The sequence below is a fragment of the Equus quagga genome, chromosome 18, assembly GCF_021613505.1.
Source record: "Equus quagga isolate Etosha38 chromosome 18, UCLA_HA_Equagga_1.0, whole genome shotgun sequence".
Taxonomy (NCBI): domain Eukaryota; kingdom Metazoa; phylum Chordata; class Mammalia; order Perissodactyla; family Equidae; genus Equus; species Equus quagga.
This window is the reverse complement of record NC_060284.1, coordinates 48,783,631-48,802,194: the sequence shown is the minus strand read 5'-3', so window position 1 is coordinate 48,802,194 and position 18,564 is coordinate 48,783,631. Positions and strand designations below refer to the sequence as shown.

General features: G+C 37.4%; 1 pseudogene; it reads right to left on the bottom strand.

Moving 5' to 3' along the window:
• The window catches only part of LOC124229859 (eukaryotic translation initiation factor 3 subunit E-like), a 123,323-nt pseudogene extending 105,451 nt beyond the window's left edge, over nucleotides 1-17,872 (bottom strand).
• Nucleotides 17,873-18,564: the final 692 nt, after the last annotated feature.

The window sequence follows — 18,564 nt, the reverse complement described above, 5'->3', positions numbered from 1 at the left end:
TAGTGGTAAATACCTACATTAAAAAAGAAGAAAGATCTCAAACAACCCAACTTTATACCTCAATGAACTAGAAAAAGAAGAACAAAGTAAACCCAAAATTAGCAGAAGGAAGTGAAAAGTAAAGATTAGAGCAGACTAAACAAAATTGAAGTAGAAAAAAAATTTTTAAATCAATGGAACTCGAGTTAGTTTTTGAAAAGATCAACAAAATTAACAAACCCTTAGCTAGACTAAGAAAAAAAGAGAGAATAGTAAAATAAATAAAATTAGAAATGAAGGAAAAGAGACATTACAACTGATCTCGCAGAAAGAAAAAAAAGATCATGAGACTGTAATGAAAAATTATACCCCAAGTAATGGATAACCTAGAAGAAGTGCATACATTTCTTGAAACTTAAAATCTACCAAGACTGAATCATGAGGAAATAAGAAATCTGAACAGACCTATAATTAATAAGAAGTTTGAAGTAGTAATCAAAAACTTCTCCCAAAAGAAAATGGCTTCACTGGAGAATTGTGCCAAATATTTAAAGAAGAATTAGTGCCAATCCTTCTTGCAAAAAATTCAAGAGGAGGCACAATTCCAAACTCATCTTATGAGTTCAGCATTACCTTGTTACTAAAGAATTATGTGCTGTGACCAAGTAAGATTTATTCCTGGAATACAAGGATGGCTAAACATACAAAAATTAGTCAGTGTAATATACCACATTAACAGAATGAAGAACAAAAACCAAATGATCATCTCAATTAATGCTGAGAACGCATTTCATAAAACTCAGTGCCCTTTCTTGATAAAAACTCTCAAGGAACTAGGAACAGAAGGAAATTACCTCAACTTAAGAAAGTCCAAATATGAAAATCCCACAGCTAAGGTCATACTCAATGGTGAAAAACTGCAAGCTTTCTCTCTAATATCAGGAACAAGGCAAGGATTCCCTCTCTCATCATTTTTATTCAACATAGTACTGAAATTCTTAGCCAGTTAGGAAAGAGAAAGAAATAAAAGTCATCCAAATCAGAAAAGAAGTAAATTATCTCTGTTCCCAGTCAGCATGATCTTCTACGTAGAAAATCCTAAAGATTCCAGAAGAAAACTGTTAGAACTAATAAATAAATTCAGTAAAATTATGGGATACTAACTTAACACACAAAAATAATTGTGTTTCTTTCTGTGTATTAACAATGAACAATCCTAAAAGGAAATTAAGAAAATAATTCCATTTACAATAGCTTAAAACATACTTGGGAATAAACTTAACCAAGGAGGCAAAAAACTTGTACACTGAAAATTACAAAACGTTACTAAAAGAAATTAAAGACATCAATTAATGGAAAGATATCCTTTGTTCATGGATTGAAAAACATAATATTCTTAAAGAATCTGTACAACCCAAAGTGATCTACAGATTCAGTGCAATCCCTATCAAAATCTTAATAGCATTTTTTTGCATAAATAGAAAAAAATCCTAAAATTCCTATTAAATCTCAAAGGACCCTGAATAGCAAAAACAATCTTGAGAAAGAAAAACAGGGCTGGATGCCTCACACCTCCTGATTTCAAAACTTACAACAAAGCTACAGTAATCCAAAGAGTATGATACTGGCATAAGACAGACAGAGACCAATAGAAGAGAGAGCCCAGAAATAAACCCTTACATATATGGTCAAATGATCTTTGAGAAGTATGTCAAAGGTGCACAATCGGAAAAGTATAATCTCTTCACCAAATGGTGTTGGGAAAACTGCATGCCTACATGCAAAACTAGAATTTGAATTCTTACTTTATATCATATACAAAAATTAACTCAAATTGGATTAAAGACCTAAATGTAATGTGCAAAACTATAACAATCTTAGAAGAAAAAGTAAGAGAAGAGCTTCATGACATTGGATTTGGCAAAGATTTCTTGGATATGACACCAAATGCACAAGCAACAAAAGGAAAGGAGACAAATGGGACTATATGAAACTTAAACACTTCTGAGCAGCACAGGAAACAGTCAATAGAGGGAAAAGGCAACCTATAGAATGGGAAAAATATTTGCAAACCATATATCTGATGAGGCGTTAATGTCTAGAATATATAAAGAACTCCTACAACTCCTTTTATTGGAGAATGGTATTTAGAATCTAATATGTGGGTGTTAGGAGTACTCATGGCTATTACAGTGTCATTGCTTTTAGACTCTCTCAGCAGACAGATTTAGGGGGAAAATATATATGTATACACATATACACACACTCACACATACACGCTCTCTGTCAATGCCCTCCAGCCAAAGGCCACCAGGAACACACCTGTGGTTGAACAAATTGTTATTACTCATTGCAATGAGGTAGGCTACACACTTTGAAGAATCATGAGTCATCTTAGTAAAAGGGTGTTAGAAAGAATTTATAATATTTGGGCTTGTGTCAAGTGTTTGGGGAAAGGGTTTAAAAAATGGGATTTGCTCTGGAATGGATGGTATTAGTAAGTGGGGTAATTCTCTGATTGGGAATGTTAATAAATTTTATCTAGAAGGAGAGAAGATTAGAGGAAGGTTAAAGCAATAATCTGAAAAGTAGTTGTCAACATAGTAGTCAAAATAGGGGGATGTTTAGTTACTTTTGTAGTTTGCATAGTGATCTCATTTTTCCGTCTGTGCTCAAACAAACTTACAAAGTTGTCTTGTTTTTCTTGTGTCGTTTCAAGAACATTTCTATCCTTGGATGCCATGAGACCACCACAGAGTGGCTTTGCCTGGTGTTGATGCTGAAGAGATCATTTATATTCAAAAAGAGAACATCAAGGCCTGGTAATGAATGCCAGCCAGTTTCTGGATGTCATGGGCCACATTTCTATTTCTTAGTGTATACACACACGTCTGTCTATCTATCTGTCTATCTATCTATCCATCTATCTATCTATCTATCATCTATCTAAATTAAAACCATGAGTTCATATTGATACCCTCAACGATCTGTCCAGCTTAATGAGGTCCCTTTCACTGTGGCCTCCATTCCCAGCAGTCTGCTCCTAGGAATCCTGTTTATGACCCTGCCACATTGCCCATAGTTGGTAAGACTAGAAATAGGCAACGGAGCCAATTAAAGTCTTCTTCCTGGGAATTTGAAATTGGGACTGGGAAAGAGATTCAGAAATCTTTTGAAACTGGAACTGTAATCTTAGCCTTGGGAGACATCAGCAACCATCTTATGTCTATCATGTGGACCAGAGAAAAAGAGGTCGCCAGTTTGCATAGAGAAAGAAGAATAAAGTAGGTCTCTGGGGAAAAGCAGGGAGAGATCTCCACAGTTTTCTAGACCCTGGATTAGTCTCTTTTCCAAAACTCTAGAATCCTTGAATGCTATGAGATGGCTCTATTTCTTCTTTATTGTTTTAATTGATTGTGTTTAGGCTGGTTTCTGATACTTACAATCAAAGGTTTCCTAATGCATAAGATAGAGAAAATGATATTGCAATATTTATGGTGTGCCAGAGATAAAATTATAAAGCAGACAATTTTGAATTATTGAATTCTCATACTTCACCCCTCAGTTACTTTTTCTCTGGGTGTAATAACGTTCCTGTGTGTCTGTTCTGAGTCTTCTAAAGCCAGAAGACAGCCCTGTATCTTCACCTAGGACCAGCAGCCCCAGGGCATTATCTTCTGCTTTGCTTGGTAATTTCTAAATAGCATTTGCTGTTTTATAAAATTTTAAAATACGTTCTAATGATAGAAAATATACTATCTATAGAAAACAAATAGCAAAGAAAGCAAGAGTCTCCCAAATACCAGTCTTACATTGTGGTATTTTAATTTCTAGTCATATGTTTATTTTAAACAAAGTTGAAATCATAATAAATTCAAGTTTGAATCATCCTTTTCCCCCTGCTAACATTGCATCATGAACCTTTTCTCGTGAACTTCAAAATGTGATTCTAGTGGTTGCATAATGTTCCACTGTGTGGTTGCTGCATGAATTATTTAATAATTCTCTTATTATTGAATATTTCTATCTTACTTTTCTCTATATTCATCTCTGATTATTTCATTAGAATAGATTCCTAGAGATGAGATTATTGAATCAAAGAGTAAGAAATTTAAAAACTTTCATTATGCATTGCCAAATTGCTTTCGAGAAAAATAATACCTATTTACACTTTTACCAGAAATGTTTGGAAGATGCTCATTTCATTATATTCTCATCAGAAATTATTATTACTTATAAAACTCTTTACAAACAAGAGGGAACAAAAATGGCCATTGTACTGTTGTGTTAATTTGCATTTATTTAGTCTTTTATATTTATATGTTCATATTCTTTTGCAAGGCTTTTTATTTTATTTATTTATTTATTTTTAGGTACTATGGCAGAAACTTAGTTGTACCATCAAAATCTGTTTTCCATTTTCCTGGGCACATGACCTCCCAGTTACAGAGTACATTTCCCATTCTCGCTTGCAGTTGGTATAACTATGTGACCAAATTCTTGCCAGTGGAATTGGAGTGGAAGATCTGCATTCAGTCTTCTCTTCCCTTGCATAAGTTAGTATGCATTACTTAAAAGCGGAAGGAAAACAATTTAAAAAATAATACACCCACAGATTTTATATAAGTAATTGGTGCCGTTGTCGGGGAGGGATTGTGCACAGGGGAGAAAACTCCTATGGAAAGCTGTCCAAGGGTTGGTAACCAGAGGGAAAGGGAATAAAAAAGGGAGATTCATTGTACCTGGGGTACTTTTCAATAATGTCTCTGAGGAAGAATAATGTGGGGAAAAGAAACTAAGAAAAGATGTTCTTGAAAATGGAGAGATTGATTATGAACTGAGAATTGACATAGTGAATTCCAACTATTTTAGATTTGTAACTCAGAACTGCTGTTCAGGAAGATATTTTTTCCCCCCATTTCATATTTATTGTTCTACGTTAGTTTAGAAAAATTCATGAAAAAAACACTGAATAGAAAAAAGGAAAAATTTGGATTCATCTAGATTTGTATTCTTCAGAGGGAATCATTGTTGACATCTTAGTGAATATCTTTTTAAACTTTTTCCTAAATAAATAAGTACATTTTAAAGAGTTAATATATTAACTATTTATTTTTACAGGAAAGAATCATATTGGATATTATTATATAACTTATTTTTTAATTGCGTCATAAATATTGTTTTATTTAAATAGAAATTGCTCTGTTTAAATGAAGTTAAATTGAAATTAAATTGATTTTGAGAACTTCATGACATCCCTGGGAGTGATTGAAAACCCACATGATTTTGAAAGCAGCACTGGGACTCCCTAAATCAGAAGATTCCCGACAATGACTAAATTAGTCTAGTGGCTTTGCTGACACCACTGTTATAGCTCCAGCATTCTCAATTCAAAACATATGAATTAATGGAGTTTGAAAAGCAGTTGGATCCTAAGAAGCTCTTCTGTTTCTTGGCTTCATTTTCAAATTAAAAAAAATTTTACCGTGAAAAAAATACAAAAGGTACCTTGGTAAGAGTAACCTTGTGTCTTCTGATTTTCTTTCTGGCTAAGATTGCTTTCTCTTACTTCTAGCCTAACTCACTTTAGCTTGACTTAATTCTAATCAATGTGAAAAGCTAATAAGTAAAATGAAACCCAGAAGAATGCATGCAGTAAATAGCTTAAGTAGGCACTCTGTAAAAAATTAGGAGTGTACAGATACTGGAAATGAAATGAGGCTGCACACTATAAAAGTTAAGTCTGAGTCGTTCTTAAAGATGGCTTAGGACCACCTAATCAGCATCATTTACTTAAATGCAAATTCCCAGTTATTACCCCCACCCTCTCCATTTAGTGAATCAGATGCCCCCCTTTGGAGGTGAAGCCAAGGAATTTAATCCCCAGGTGATTCCTTATTTCCCCCAGCTTTATTGAGGTATAATTGACAAAAAAGATTGTAATACATTTCAAGTGTACAACGTGATGATTCAATATACTTATACATGTGAATGGATTCCCTCCATCAAGTTAATTAACAAGTCCATCACCTCATGTATTTACCCTTTTTTCGGTGAGAACACTTAAGTTACTCACTTAGCAAATTTCAGTTATACAATACACTATCAACTATAATCACCAGGTTATACAATAGATCCTCAGACCTTATTCACATATAACTGAAAGTTTGTACACTTTTACCAACCTCTCCCTATTTCCCTTACCCTCCAGCCCCTGGCAGCCACTTTTCTATTCCCTGTTTCTATGGGTTCCACTTTTTTTTTTTTTTAAGAAAGATTCCACATATAAGTGATACCATGTAGTATTTGTCTTTCTCTGTCTGGCTTATTTCACTTAGCATAATGCCCTCCAGGTTCATCCATGTTGCCTCAAATGGCAAAATTTCCTTCTTTTTAAAGGCTGAATAATATACCAGTGTGTATATATATATATATATAAATATATATATACCACATTTTCTTTGTCCATTCATCCGTTGATGGACACATAGATTATTTCCATGCCTTGGCAATTGTGAATAATCATGCAGTGAACATGGAGGTGCAGCTATCTCTTCAAGATAATTTTATTTCCTTTGGATATATACTCAGAAGTGGGATTGGTGAATCATATGGTAGTTACATTTTTAATTTTCTGAGAAACCTCCATACTGTTTTCCATAGTGGCTGTACCAGTTTACATTCCCACCAACAGTGTACAAGGGTTCCCTTTTCTCCACATCCTTGCCGGTATTTATCTCTTGTCTTTTTGGTAGTAGCCATTCTGACAGGTATGAGGTGATATGTCACTGTGGTTTTGATTTGCATTTCGCTCATGGTTAGTCATATCAAACATCTTTTCATGTACTTGTTGGCCATTTGTCCATCTCTGGAAAACGTCTCTTAGGTCCTTTGCCCATGTTTTAATCAGGTTATTAGTTTTTTTGCTATTGAATTGTATAGGTTTATTACATATTTTGGATATTAACTCCTTATTGAGTATGTGGTTTGCAGATATTTTCTCCTATACCATAGGTTGCCGTTTCATCTGGTTTGTTTCTTTCATTGTGCAGAAGCTTTTAGTTTGATGTAGTCCCACTTGTTTATTCTTGCTTTTCTTGACTTTGCTTTTTGTGTCAAAGCCAAAAAATAATTGCCAAGACCAATGTCAAGGAGGTTACTCCCCCACATTGTCTTCCAGGAATTTGTAGTTTCAGGTCTTACTTTCAAGTCTGTAATCCACTTAAATCGATTTTTCTGTATTGTGTAAAATAGGGGTCCAGTTTCATTCTTTTGCATGTGGATATCATTTTCCCAACACTATTTATTGAAGAGACCGTACTCTTTCCTATTGTATATTTTGGCTCCTTTGTTGTAAATTAACTGACCATATATGCATGAGTTTATTTCTGGCCTCTCTGTTCTGTTCCATTTATCTGTGTCTGTTTTTATGCTAATACCATACTGTTTTGATTACTATAGCTTTGTCATATAATTTGAAGTCAGGAAGTGTGATGCCTCCAGCTTTGTTCTTTCTCAGGATTTTTCTGGCTATTCAGGGTCTTTTGTGGTTCTACATGAAAATTAACCATGTTTTTTCTATTTCTGCAAAAATTGCCATTGAAACTTTGATAGGGATTGCATTGAATCTGCAGGTTGCTTTGGGTAGTATGGACGTTTTAACAATATTAATTCTTCTGACCCATGAACATGGGGTATCTTCCCATTTTTTGGTATCTTTTTCAGTTTCTTTCATCAATTTTTTTATAGTTTTCAGTGTACAAATCTGTCACCTCCTTGATTACATTTACTCCTAAGTATTTTATTTTTTCTGATGCTATTATAAATGGAGTTGTTTTCTCAATTTCTCTTTCTGATAGTTTGTTGTTAGTGTATAGAAATGCACTGATAGTTAATATTGATTTTGTATCCTGCAACTTTATCAAATTTGTTTATTAGTTCTAAGAGTTTTTTGGTGGAGTTCTTAGGGTTTTTTATATATAATATCATATCATCTGCAAACAATGACAGTTTTACTTCTTCCTTTGTGATTTGGATGTCTTATCTTTCTTTTTCTGGCCTAAATGCTCTGGCTAGGACTTCCAGTACTATTTGGATAAAAGTGGCAAGAGTGAGCATGCTTGTTTTATTCCTGATCTTAGAAGAAAAGCTTCAACTTTTCACCATTTAGTATGATGTTAGCTGTGGCTTGTCGTATGTGGTCTTTATTATGATGAGGTACATTCCATCTCTACCTAATTTGTTGAGAATTTTTATTATGAAAGGATGTTAAATTTTTTCAGGCTTTTTCTGCATCTATTGAGATGATCATATGATTTTTATCCTTAATTTTGTTAATGTGATGTATCACATTTATTGATTTGTGGATGTTGAACCATCTTTGCATTCTGGAATAAATTCCACTTGATCATGGTGTATGATCCTTTTAATTTGTTGTTCAATTCGGTTTACTAATGTTTTGTTGAGTATTTTTGCATCTATATTCATAAGGGATATTGGCCTTTTGTTTTCTTGTAATGTTCTTTCCAGACTTTGGTATCAGAATAGTGCTGGCCTTGTAAAATTAGTTGGGAAGCTTTCCCTCATCTTCGATTTTTTGGAAGAGTTTGAGAAGAATTGGTTATTAATTCTTCTTTAAGTGTTTGGTAGAATTCACCAGTGAAGTACATCTGGTCTTGTACCTTTTTTTTTTGTTGGAGGTTTTTGATTACTGATTCAATTTTCTTACTAGTAATTGGTCTATTCAGATTTTCTGTTTCTTCATGATTCTGTCTTGGTAGGTTGTATGTTTCTAGGCATTTGTCCATTTCTTCTAGATTATCTAATTTGTTGTTATACAATTATTCACAGTATCCAGGTCATTCTTATGTGCACTAAGATTTGAGAACCAGCAGTTTAGATCAGATGTGAAGTTTAGTCTGTTTATGTGATATCCAGTTGCCTCTAGTATTTGGTTCCTTCTCTGGCAGCTCAGCTAAAGGAAGTCTCGTGACTGGTAATCAAAAACTTAGTAGAAACACCTTGGATGGATGCACAACAATGAAAGCAGTATCACGAAATAGGGCTAAGACGAGGACATATGTAGTGAGTAGCAGAATCCAGGACACAAACTGGATCAGAACAGTAGGGAAGTATAGCTCTCTACTCTCTAAGTAGAGCTCAGGTTCTAAGTATGGTTAATACCAGAATCAGTTCAAGGATCGCAACCCTGAGGAATCTAAATGTTAAGAGAGCTCAGTCCCTATTATTTGCTGCCATGGCAAAAGCTTGCCTAGGATGCAGATAGGTCAACTATGTCTGTCAACAAATAGGAATCATGCCCTGAGATGTACCAGGCCTGGGATGACCAAGACAGAATCCTTGCCCTCAAGGAGCTGACATTCTGGTGGAGGACAGTGGGAAACTTAGCTTTCAGTAGTCTGGAGTGACACCTGGCAGCAAGATCCCAACAAAGAGATGTTGGGGGGAAAGCACAAAATTGGATGTAGAACCAGCTTCAAGGAAGCAGAGGTTATATTCATTTTCTATCACTCTTTAACGTTTTGTTCCAACTTCGTTCAACATGAAACCACAGAGGGAAATAAACTTGCTTTGAGAATGAAGAATAGAGCCAAACATCAATCATTTGGATTTTATTAGTCAGAATTTGTGATAATATGAAGAGCGACTTAGCTGAAGTTTATCTAAGTTCACCTATGGAAAAAAAAAAAACCCAGATTTCCCAAATTGATTTTATAAACTTAAATCTGCTTTCAAACATATTCAAAGTTCTCTATTACAAGCAAGTGTAAAGCTAATTACAAATCATTTTAGGGCTCTCCCTAAATTTACTACTAGTGAATCTAGTATACAGAAGCAGTCTTTTAACCTATTTTGCAATATTTCAAGTGTTAGAAAGCAGTATAACTACATTTCTTTCTGAAGTGGCTTGCAATTCTTTTTAGTTTTTCCCAAATAAGGCCTCCTCTCTCCATTTTCCCTTTCCCTCCTCTCTGCTGACTCCTTCCCCTGCCCCTCTTTCCTTTTTTTCTACCCTGTCTTCTTATTCTCTATTTTTCTTTTCTCTTTTCCTTCTCTGTCTCTCTCTCTCTCCCTCTACTTCCCCTCTTCTCACTCCCTCTGCCTCTCTCACTTTTACTTCTAACTGAAGTTGAGAGAAGTTTATAACTGACACATGCTTTACCAAACAAGAAATTGGGCAATCAAAATGTTTCTAAAGTGCTAAGCCTTCCTTTGTGAATTGCTTTGGGGTGAGGCTGGTGGACCTTAAAAATGTCTGTCCTCTAAGCAGCAGCCTCTGGTCTAGCCACACACGTGTCTGACCACAGGTTGAGGAACTGGGAAGCCCAAGGGAAGCCCCTGTTCCTCCCGGCTTTGTCAACCTTTTTACATCAGCCAGTCTGTAATTTAAATGACACACATTGATTACTGTGGAGACATCCACTAGAACACATTTTCTTACAGAAATAAGGAATTCTGGTGGCGGTTTATTAATGTTAAATTGCCTTTACAGTGAAGAAGGAGAAAAAGACTTTAATTTGTACACACATTCTTCTGGAATGTAAAAATCTTTACCATCATGAAGCCATTTCAGCTGTCTCATCCCTAATTACCACTTGGTATCTCTCTCTTTCTCTCTAGCTTGCTCTTTCCTTAGTGTTCTCTTTGTTTTTAATTGGTGATTCCGGCCATCTGGATCCACTAGCTTATGAAGGCATGAGAGAGAAAAAGAACATAAAAGAAAACAAACTTCACCCATTTCAATCCAGTCCACATCTGAAAGCTCCCATACTCCACAGCATTTCCTTTGCTATAGGAAATATAGTGTCAGAATAAGCCACGCTGAAAGGATGTCCGGGGATGAATGCAAAGAGAATTGCTAATGCACTGTTAGTGTTGAGGCCTGGGCTCCAAACTAATTTTAGGAGAAGCTGCCCAGCATGTCAGTTTGCCACATGGTGGAGGAAAGGATGTAGGGGGTTTTATGATGAGAAGGCTGGGCTTTGCAATCAGACCCATCTGGATTTGAATTCTGGCTCAGCCATTTCCAACCCTGTAATTTGGGGCAGGAGTTTTTTCTTTATCTGGAAAGATTGGGAAACGATAAAGTTGTGATTATTAAATGAAGTGAAATATGAAAATACTCATTAAATGATATTCTAAAATGTTGGTTTAAAAGTCATAGTAGCACATATGATGGCTTCTTGGGGCCAAGTTTCTGTACGAGGAATTTAGAGATTGAAAGAAATTGCTACAAGACTTATCTTGAGGTTATATTTGCATAGTAAGTAGCACACTGTTTTTACCTCGATTATGTTGTTATTTGGGGTAAAAGACATTATGGAGCAAGGGCCAGGATCCCTTCAAGCCACGCCTTGGTACTGCCCTGCATCTCTTAATGATGACTATTAATAACAGTTTGGTGAAATTTCTTCCAGTTAGCCCCTGGACCCTCTGTTCTATTGTGAGTATTTTCACAAATCATTATCCTATTTCCTAAATGTTTTTCTGTCTGCTTCTCTCCAGCTCTTCTCTACTCTAATCCAGGCTATCACAGCCTCTTATCCAAGCCACAGCCATGGCCTCCAAAATATTCTCCCTTTCTCAGGTTCTCTTCCATTCTTCGTACTTAAGCCTGAGTAATCTTTTAAACGTCTTTTTATATACCAAACACAGCATTTAACTTGTAAAAACTTTAATGGTTTTTCACTGCCCATAGAAGTAAAGTCCAATTGGGGCCGGCCCGGTGGTGCAGAGGTTAAGTGCACATGTTCTGCTTTGGTGGCCCAGCGTTCGCAGATTCTGATCCTGGGTGCGGACATGGCACTGCTTGGCAAGCCACGCTGTGGTGGGCATCCCACATATAATGTAGAGGAAGATGGGCACGGATGTTAGCTCTGGGCCAGTCTCCCTCAGCAAAAAGAGGAGGATTGGCAGCAGATGTTAGTTCAGGGCTAATCTTCCTCAAAAAAAAAAAAAAAAAAAGAAAGAAAGTCCAATAGAAATAAAGGCTCTACGTGTTTCTCTGGCCACTGTTAATATTCCCACCACCACCAAGCAGTGATTGTCCTTTGCTTTTCTCTCCAGCTACACTGGGCGTGTCTAAATTCATCACTGTTTTGTGCCCGCTCTCATCTCAATGCTGTTCCCTCTGTCTGAAGTGTTTCTCTGTTGTCTTCACCTATCTGGTACTTGTTCATTCTCTCAGTAGCTATTGGAATATCATAACCTCATGGAAGCCTTTCCCATTGGCTCAAGCTGTTGGAAGAGCACAGAGCACTTGCAACAGTTTATTGGTAATTCATTAATTCTTTCTGTCACTCAGTCATTCAGCAAATGCATGGCTAGACACTGGATAGAAAATGATAAACGGATAGGAATCTGCCCTCTTGAAGCTCAGTCTACTGGGTGAGACAGAACTTAATTAAATAATCACACAAATAAATCTATAATTACTAATTATGTAAGTGCTATGAAGACAGGATGCATAGTGCTGAGAATAGTTATTAACAGGAAGATCTGATCTGGCCAATGAGGGAAGATTTCTCCAAGGCGGTAATGCTAGAGCTGAGATCCTAAGAATGAACAGGAGTTAACTAACAGATGAGAATGTCAGGTGGGAACAACATAGGTAAAACCTGTGGCAAGAGGGCACATGTCAAGTTTGAGGAAATGGAGAGGCCACTGTAGCAAGGAAGTGAGGAGGGTAGAGAAGTAGGTGGTAAGCAGATCATGAAAGGATCTGTAGGCCAGAGGAAGGATTTTGCGCTTTATCTTGACCACTCCTCTAAGTCAAGAATAGATTTGAGGGAGGACGGAGTGGGTATTAGATATCAGTTGGGAGGCTTTTGCTATGCTTCAGAAGATGGTGGCTTGAACCAGGCTGGGACTGTGAAGATGAAAAAAAGTAGATGGACTTAAAGGATATTTAAGAGGCCAAATGTACAAGACATAGTGATGAATTGGATGTAGGGGTAATGAGACAAAGTTGTTAAGGATAAATTTTAGCTTAGAGAATTTACTATAAAAGGAAATCTAGAAGAAACCCAGAAGGCAGTTCTGGAATTCAATTTTAAACACATTGAGTTTGAAATGCCTTTGAGACATCAAAGCACTTAATTCTTTATCCCCTGCTAGATTGTAAAAAGTCAGGGATTGTTTTTTTCATCAGTATATCACTGGAAACTACCATATCCCCTGGTACACTATAGGTGTGCAATAGATTTGTTGACTGATTGATACAGAAGGCTTGCATTCTTGCTTTGGGGATAAATTTATTGAAGAATCTTGTGCTGTGAGTATAACAGCTAGGACTTCTGAATTCAGAAGTTGACCTCAGCTTCAGCCCTGTTCCTTTCCACTGAAACACTGTCAGTCTTGCTCATAAAAATGGGTGTCCCCAACCAGTGCAATCTCCTTTTGCCAGACCTTGCTCCACTCTGTGTGGTTTTCCTTCAGTTTTTTCACCAATGTGTCTCCATTCCAAAGTAATGTCTTCTCTGTGACCAGACTTATTGCCATATACTCCTGAGGAATCTGGGCAAGCAAAAACCCTGAGGTCATCTAAGGATGCTTTCAAAGGTCATCATCTTGATATTATTCATCTCTTACCCATTCCCAGTTAATGGCCTCTATCCCATGCCCTAATAGATTTCCAAAACTTCTTTGTCCAATTTTTACTCTTAGATAAACATTACTGAAACATTCTTCCAAGTGCAGTGTAACATTGAATTCACACAAAGTACTTCTTCACTCACAACATAGACTAGCAACCCGGGAGGTATGATTCTTACTACTAACCCTAGTATTTCCTGAACAGACATATCCCTCGTTCCAATAATAATAGCAGCTAACATTTACTGAGCACTTACTATGCTCCCCATGTGTTATTCTAAGCACTTTATTTAATTTTCATAACAATTCCATGAGGTGGGCCTTGTTTCCATTTTACAGATGATGACACTGAGGCATGAAAAGATTAAGTAACTTCCCCAGGTTTACCTGGTGGAGTGTGGCAGAGCCAAGATTCACATTCAAACAGTCTGGTTTCATAGTCTTTATCCTTAACCACTTCACTCTGCTGCCTCTCTACAGCTTTCCCCTTGTACTCTGAGGCCCGGACAACCTGGGTAAGGTAGAATGCCAATTCTGGCTGGAATTGTTTGGAACTTGTTTACTCCAAAACTTTTAAAGATAATCTGTTTGAATCCAAATAAAGTTTAAACATGCTTACACTTGCATTGAAGGTCTTCCTCAGTGTGGCTCCGACTCACATTTCCAGATTTCCAACCTTAGATCCCCGTCCCCTAAATGGACCCAATTCTCTCACCAGCTACTCCTCTACAAATTTCTGTCTCCATGTCTGTCTTAAATGTCTCCTTCTTCATGTAGCTTTTCCTCATGTCCCTGACTCCACTTGAATTCACAGAGCATCTTCTGTATATGTCTTCCTTGATACTTTTTACAGTTTTGAAAACTATATTTATTTCTTAGAGTCATAGTCATACAATTTTAGAGTTCAGATGGACTTTAACTATCATCTAACCCAACAGTTCTCAGTCCTTCTTAAAAATAATAATAATTTATTGAGGTTAAGATTAACTGTTTTAAAGTGAACAATTCAGTGGCATTTAGTGTATTCACAGTGTTGTGCAACCACCACTTCTAGCTAGTTCTAAAACATTTCTATCACTCCAAAGTAAAACCCCATGTGCATTAAGCAGTTTCTGCTTATTCCCTCCTCCCCTAGCCCAGGGCAACTGCCAATCTGCATTCCATCTTTATGGATTTATCTATTCTGGATATTTCATATAAATGGAATCATAAAACGTGTGGCCTTTCATGTCTGGCTTCTTTCACTTAGCATAATGTTTTGGAGGTTCATCCACATTGTAGTGTGTATCAGTACTTCCTCTTTATGGGTGAATAATATTCCATTGTATGCATATCTCACCATTTGTTTATCTATTCATCCATTGGTGGACTTTGGAGCTATTCCCAATTTTTGACTATTGTGAATAGTTCTCTTTTGGGATAGATGTTTGGAACTGCCTACTCTGCCATTTTCCGATATCCAGTCTCATTCTTTTTTCAAATGAATTATTATTAGAATCCAGATGTATAATAGATACAAATGGAGCTTCATAGATACAAATAGAAATGGAGCTTCTCTAGTTGAAGCCTGGTATGTGGCCCTTATTCCTCAGATTAGATCATGAAGCCCTTCCATGAAATCTAGAGTCCTATGGGGAGCCCACTTTGAAACCCTGTGAGTTATTCCATCTCCTCTGTATTGTAGATGAAGAGACTGAAGCCCAGACTTTGTACTAAAACCAAACAGCTGCAAGCAAACAATGCACGCTTATCTGAGAATGTTTCAAAGCAAGAACACGATAGAGCAGGAATTGAGCACACTAGGGTTAGATGACATTTTAAGAATACATAATTTATAATAAATATTCTGTGTCTTTGTTCAGGCAAACTTGCAGAAAACCCAAGAAACAAAACCTGAACTCCTAAACTAACTCTCACAAATATAATATTTTATCATAAGAGATTTCTATATCTGACTCTGTGGAAGTGGGTAAACCTACCATATAGTACAATGTAATACCTTCACTGCATATTAGAATCACTAGGGGAAACTTTTAAAAGTTCTGATACCTGGCCCCCATCCCAGTCCAATTACAGCAGACTTTCTGGGAGTGGGGACTGGGTATCAGAATGCTGAAAGATCTCCCCAGGTGATTCTAACGTGCAGGCAGGGTTGAGAACCCCTGGCTTTGGCTGTTGCTGCAAGTGCATTGTTCTTACTCATTGTTTGTGTGTATTCAATGTATCTTTCCTTCAAGCCCTAGTTTAGATGCCACACAACCTCCCCAGCTACTCCAGTTCACACTGCTCTCATCCTTCTCTGAAGAACTAGAGCACTTGTGAATTTCACTTATTCTGTTCTTAATCACACCCTGACAAGCATTGTTTCTTAGCTCTTGCTATGTTGGCTTTGTGTCCCCACATGGAATACAAGGTCTTGGTGATCAGGAATGGAATGAATCTGCTCTCTCTCCCCCCCTCTTCCTTGCTTTTCCTCTCATTTCTAAATCACTAGTCCTAAAATCTGGGCTTCTTTGCTATTAAAAACGTACTTAAACTGTTATTGACCTAGGGTTGAAGCAGTGTGTTTATGGAATGGCTCTGAAGAGTAAATGTGATACAAAGTGAACGTGAATGTTCTTTGGAAAGCATTACATGTTATGTACACACAAGAGATCGTATTGCTATTGTCACTAGGAAGAAAAACAACCATCCTTAGTTTTTGTTTCCCAGGAACTATACTATGGGGAATTATAGAAAAAAAGAAAATCTCAACCCATTTTCTAGTTTAATTCAACTTTGCTTCCATAGGAAAAGGACACTGATATTTCATTATTGTCGAGGGATTTACGTATCTCATTTAGCCCCCACAGTAGTTTTCCAGGGATTACCTTTATTTTATAGCTGAAAAAATAAAATTAAGACTCTACTTATAAATGGTATAATTTGAACCCAGGTTGTGCTACTCTAAAATCCAAACCGTTTTATCACACTCACATGTTACTTCAGTACTAAGACTTAGAGTACGTAACAGTTATGACTGTATGGGTAGGGTTTCTTATTCCAGGTCGTATAAAATTTATATTGTATAAAATGGTAATTTTTCATGGGATGGTCTAAAAGGGATTTCCAGCAAAGTAAATGTGACTGGGACTAAAAGATAGAGAGGTCCTTGGTGGAGAATTATCTTCTCTCGAAACAGGAGAAATTTGTCCCAGGGGCTTGTGACCTTTGCTTTCTCCCACTCTCTGTGCTACTTGTTGCATTAATATTTAATGCACGATCCTCAGAAAAGATAAGTAAAGCATGGAAAGATACAGATAACCCTTGTCTGTTGTTCTGTCTTCATTTGCTTTAAGACTAGAGATTCTGGCCAGTCTTGGAACAGGAAGCATGATAGCTACTCATGTAAGAGAGACTTGAGAGACTCCAGGATGGCCTCCTTATCCAAAAATATTTTTCCAAGAGCCTTGGAATTCCAAAACTGTGGACATATCTATATCTCTTAGAAGGTTTTGAGAAAACAAAAGAGTGCCTAATATAAATAAAATGACTTTGAAAGGTCTGGTGACCCCTTTGAAAGGTTCTGATGGGAACCAGCATTAGGGGCAGGAAGAGCAGAAAGGAAAGTCCTCTTCATTTAAGAGTGGAGGCAGAAAGTGACAAGGAGAGAGGACCCCCTCTTTCATCCCCACTTCAATCAATCTCTGCATTACATCCTCCTATAAGGCCTGCTGAGGGCCTCCTGAATGAACAGCTCCCTCCAGACACACCTTGAACAAGCCACTCTTGAACAACCAATGTTCCCTCTGACGCCAGACTCAAACAATCCTTCTTAGCTCAGACTCCTCCAACAACCCTTCCCAGCAGGGTAATGAATGGAGGCTTCTGGCAAGCACCTGAAGGCCAACTCCTGTCTTTCAGGCTTGGATTTCAGGAAACAGCTTGGGAGGATGCTCTCCAGGCCCCACAGCTCCTGGGACCTGTCTTGGGATCCGTGGGAGAGTGGAGGCTAAGAGGGATTAAAGCTGCCCTGAAACCATGTAGCCTGAGGGGGATTTGGAGGTGGAAGAGGAGGGGTAGATCAGCTCAGCTGCTTCACCGTCCCAGATAATCCATCACTGCCACTGTAGCTGCAGGAAAGCAGTTCCGTAAACTGTCTGACTGGAAGGAAGGATAACCTGCCACTGGCTTTTATTTTCAGTTGAATTATAACACTTACCTTCTCATCTGGCCTTTCATCAAGAGGCTTAAGTGTTTTTCTTTCTGTAGGCCTTACTGGCCACATTTCCCCATTCATTATCAGCATAGGGACCTGCCATGCTGAATCCATGTGCAGCCCCCACTCCCAACTCCCCATCCCCCAGGGGCTCCTTAGCAGCAACAATTTTCTAATTCAGAACAGACTCTCCTCTGAGCAATTGATCTTACAAGTACATTACAACTGGCTTTAACAGGAGTTACCAAAGGCAGGGATTTCAGAAACAAGATGTGAACTCCCCAAAAGATGGGGCACCATAAATACCTCCAACATCTTTGAGTTTACCTGTAGTACTTGACTATGCTTCTTGGAAATTTTCTGTGTGTCTGTGGCTAAGGGGAAGGGTGGGCTGAGAGTTTGGGGTCACTTAAAGATTATCATTAATAGGCTTGTTACTTTTAGGAGAGAATTGTGGATTGTTTAGGGCCAGAGGTAGAACCAGTATGACTGGGTCATACTGGGTCACTGTGATATTATTGCATAAATGAGATACACTTTCCAGTTCAGCTCTGCTCTGGGGAAGGGGCAGGTTTCTTGCTCGATCATTTTTATCTTAATTGAAAATTGGCATCGATTAGGGGGAAAGGCAGAATCTTGGATGTCTCTTGATATTGAACAGATCCCCTGCTTTAAAAGGTGAAGACTTACAGGGTCTGGAGTATATAATGGGGGAGAGAGTATAATGTCGTTTTCCCTTTCAATTCAGATACAGTGGGTAGGGAAGATAGAGC